This window comes from Tauraco erythrolophus, chromosome 1 (assembly GCF_009769465.1).
Source record: "Tauraco erythrolophus isolate bTauEry1 chromosome 1, bTauEry1.pri, whole genome shotgun sequence".
Lineage (NCBI taxonomy): Eukaryota > Metazoa > Chordata > Aves > Musophagiformes > Musophagidae > Tauraco > Tauraco erythrolophus.
The window spans coordinates 109,054,301-109,058,934 of NC_141465.1; positions in this window are offsets into that span (position 1 = coordinate 109,054,301).

Here is a 4,634-nt window from a genome sequence, read left to right on the forward strand (position 1 = left end):
CCCTGTGAAAAAATATTAAAAACAAATCCTAGCAGACCTGTCAAATCTCTCACACTCAGTTTTACACTCAATCTTCTGACTCTGCCATGGTGCCTTCAGTTTGTGGTTTTGCAGCTTCACTACTCCAGAGTCCCACATGTCAGATGTCACACGTCACCCTGATCTGGGATTTGTCGACTACAGTTTGGGCAAAATGGCTACTGGGCTGGCAGAATGGCAGCAAAGCCAGGAGCGTGATCCCATTGCACGGCCCTCTAGAGCAGCCAGTTTTTGCTATCAGCCCTTCCCTGCGGCACCCCCAGCACACATACCCCAGAGTGCACCTACTCCAAATTCAGGCCTGCATCCCTCCTGTGATGCTACACACACACAGCAAAGAGGTGGTGCTGCTGTCGCTCACCCCCACTTGCAGACATACATCCATCATACAAGCCGATATCAATCTAACAAATGAATCCTGTGTATCTGGAGTCTGGTCACTTGAGACAGATGGCTTAGATATTTTAGATGCTGATGTCATAGCAAACAATGCCAAAGGAATGAGTGCCACCACTAGTCTCAGGGTGAAAATCAATTTCTCACCTGTTCAGGTTTCCTTTTTTTGGCACAAGGTGGAGCTAGCTATCTTAGGCTTATAGTCAATATAGCAGGAAAAATTCGAATGACTCCTTTCTTACACCAGAAGCAGTACCAACCTGCCCTGTCTGCCTTCCCTTGGCATCGATATACATCGATGCTCCCTCACAGTTCTGTGGTCGCAGTAACTAACCATTTGTATAGATTTTCCATGAGCTTTATGGCTCCCTTTTACTTTAGCATGCATGTATTTAAACAAAAAGTATACTATTAAAGACCAAAATAAAATAATGTTAGTAAAGTACTGATCATGTGCTATGTTTCATTCATTCATAACAAGATGAAATAAGTTCTTATACCATTATAAGAACTTATAACCATTCTATTGTTATAAGTTCTTATAACCATTCTATGATTATAACCAGCAAGTAAAGAGTGAAAGTCCCTGGACTGGGTGTCAGGCTATGAAATGCTATGTCAAAGACCTTGCCCATTATTTAAATTACAAACCATTAACTATTGTAACCCATTCCGTCAAAATGCAGCTGAGTAGGTTACATGACTGAAATTGAACCTTGTTCTACAGAACTAAGAAATGTCCCTTATACCTGTCTCTGATCTTCAAGTAGACACTTAAATAACGAGTGTATAAAAAGCAATCACAAAACTGGAAATAAAGCTTCAAGAGCAATTAAATAGAAATTGAGAGATATACGGTTTAAAAAACCCTATCAGTTTATTTGTTTTATCATTGCTAAATCAAGCTGTATAATCTTATAATAACCATGAATCTGCCAAATAGGCCTGCTTCACCAGTATTAAATACAATAGATTATTTAATATTAACTGAATAATATATAGAACATCTTTTAAATCTCTAAATTTTGAGAAATATAAACCTGACCAAATTTTCACTTCTGGTAACATCTTAAGAGATTTATTCCTAGTTGATTTTTAAGCACCTATCTTAGCAGTACAGCCCTGACCTCTAGTGGGTTGAGTGAAACAGTCATCACAGGCAGGATAACATGCTAATTTGGTTTCATGCATAATTTCATTTAAAGCTGGAAAATGTAGAAGTTCCAGCAAAGCCATACAATCAGCCAAGGACTAGCTGTTTTACTGAAGAAATGAAAATTAATTACAGGCCAACAGCAGTACTGTGTTCATCTTATGCCAACATCCCTCTGACTGATGAGGTGTTTATGACACTCTATGACACTCAGCAGATGAACGCTTATTCCCGTTGGGAGCTCTGTATCAAGTAAACCCCATTATTAGTCTCCTAGCTATCTGTATAGTTTGGTTGACTTATCTTTTTTTGGTTAACTTACCTTTTGCCCAAGAGATATCTGTCATTGGATGCAGAAAAACAAATAAGTCAGGTTAGGCATAAGTACATTGCCATTTTTTTATAATCCAAGAATACCTGATTGCTATGAAGACTTATGAACCCCTATTACACTCAGTGAAAACATAACGCTTCCATGATACACTCCAGACTCCAAAGATTAAGGATCTTAGGTTTCCTGTTATTTTTGTCCCACAGTGAAAATTAAATCCAGAGTTCTGAAAAGATCGCTGCAATGATTTTCCAGTGAAATACTGGAGGCTTCCATATGAAGACTGCAGAAAATACGCAAGATATTAAATTCAGCTGTCTTCATCCAGAAGGCCAAAGAAAGACACAAAGTGATGGGAATGAGGGCTGTCTCTTTCAAATTCCTGACACGGGGTAAATGATGTATGGACAGTCTTAACAGGAGAGCCATAGTTACTCTGCTATGTTCCTTCCTATATATCCTACAGTCTCCAGCACAGAAGTGCTAATGAAAGCACTCATACAGTCGATTCCCTTAGTCACATAATGTACGTATATTAATGTAAATAATGTTGTTCTGATTAACCACGAACTATGTAAAAGGGAATAAGACCAAACTAGAGAGACAGAATATAACAAGAGTATCATTATTGGAATAAAAATTAATAAAAAAATAAAATGAAGATACCTCTTCCAAAGAGTTAGGAATGCACCTCACTTTCATATCATCTGTATATATTCAAAATGCAGATATGTTTCCCAGACTCCGAGTACTGCAAGAGAAGACCAACAAATCTGTTGCTTATGAAGACTGGAGAACTCATGCAAAGCAGCTCATCCAAAATTTAGTTATGTAGAAATGGTACATTGCTTCGCATATTTATTGCAAAAGCAGCTCAATAGAAGACTAATTTTTTTAGTCTTTGAAGGAGCAGAAAATATCATTTTTTCTACCATTATTATAGATCTATTAACTTAATATCCACATTAACTTTGTTCATAAAAGAAGTATGTATATGTATCTTGCCAAATGAAGAATAATTTGAACAAACTTAATGAAAAAAAAAAAAAAATGAAGCACTGGAACAGGTTGCCCAGGGAAGTTGTGGATGCCCCATCCCTGGAAATGTTCAAGGCCAGGTTGCATGAGGCTTTGGGCAACCTGATGTAGTGGAGAGTTTCCCTGCCCATAGCAGGGGGGTTGGAACTAGATGATCTTTAAGGTCCCTTCCAACCCTAACCATTCTATGATTCTATGATTCTATAAAAATTTCTAGGGATTCCTGGAGCTATCCTAAATTTTGTCATGTTCAGATTCTTGCATCCAGATACCATTGCCTTAATTAGGAGGCTCCATTTTATTGTTCCAGAATGGTTTGCCATGGTAACATCACTGTTTAGTAAAGCCAAGTTGACTGCTATGACCTGTCATGTTGTACCAAGTGGCAGTGGCCAAATTCTCTCCCCTGAAATACTCAAAATGTAAGAGATGGTTTAAAGGTAATTCTCCCTTTATATGCCAGTGTGCTACATTCCATAAGCTTGGTATCACAGATTCATACTTACATTTTCCGCTGTATCTATATTGCCCTAAATTCTCCTCGAAGTGCCCTCAGTGCCAAACTCCTCCAACCACAGGTTCCCCGGCTTTTGGAAAGAGAATGACAGCTACTCCAACTCCAAATTCTAGAAAGGGATAGACCTAGCATCATGCCAGAATCCTGCAACAACATCAATTATAAAAAACATGCTATGGCATTCTCTTAACGGTTTCTATGTAAGCACAGGCAGGAAAAAGACCAGACAGAGTGGCCTTACTATATAAAGAACAACCTGGACTGCATAGCCTCCTCTGACCCTAGCTAACCCTGACTGCCTTCCTCCAGATCATGAGCTGATCTACTCTGACCATTCTCCATCTCCCCAGTTCTTACTTCTTTCTCCCTCCATTTCTCAAAGAAACAGAAAAACTGCATCTAAAAATCACTAGTAGTTCCAGTAATCTCAGCCTCTGGCTTACTCTCTGTGGCCAGAGATTTACCATCAGTCTGCTTTTAAATCTTTTTGCTTTATTTGCTATCCTGAGGAGGACGTTAGCTCCTAAATTCAGTCTTCAGTCTCCACATTTCCATGAACAGAAATCCCAATAAGTCTTTGTCTACTTCATCTCCCATAGCCCTGCAGGAGCTGTCAAGTTCAAGTAAGGGGGCAGCAATGAAGACGGGATGGTAATTAGACATTCTTGGCCAGGTTGCCCATCTCGCTCCTACTTTGTGTCTGTGAGATGCTGGTTGGCGTAAGACAGTCTTTTATGTAGGACTGGGAAGTAAAGTGTTAGAGGTGCAAATAAGTTCAGGGTAGAGCAAGACAGAGATGTTGAAGAGGTTGAAATGGTCTGTGGAATAGAAGTTTTCTCCAGCTGTCCCATATATCTGTGGTGTCAATGCCTTATTCATCCTCCTAAGGCTCCATAATGTCCCGCAATGTAGACAAGGCAGTCCAGCTTTAGGTAGCCTCACTGCAACTGCCATCAGAAGAGAAAATTCAAAATAACACGTGGTTAGAGTAGCTTATATTTTTCTGAGAGAAATCATAAATAATTTTTCAACGATAAACCAATTTCTTTAGCCGTCAAACTGGAAGCCCAACAAAGATGCCTAAATCACTGAGTATAAGTCAGAACATTCCGAAAACCAAGGCTGTTTTTCAGGTATCTCTGGCTGAGCATCTCAAAAAT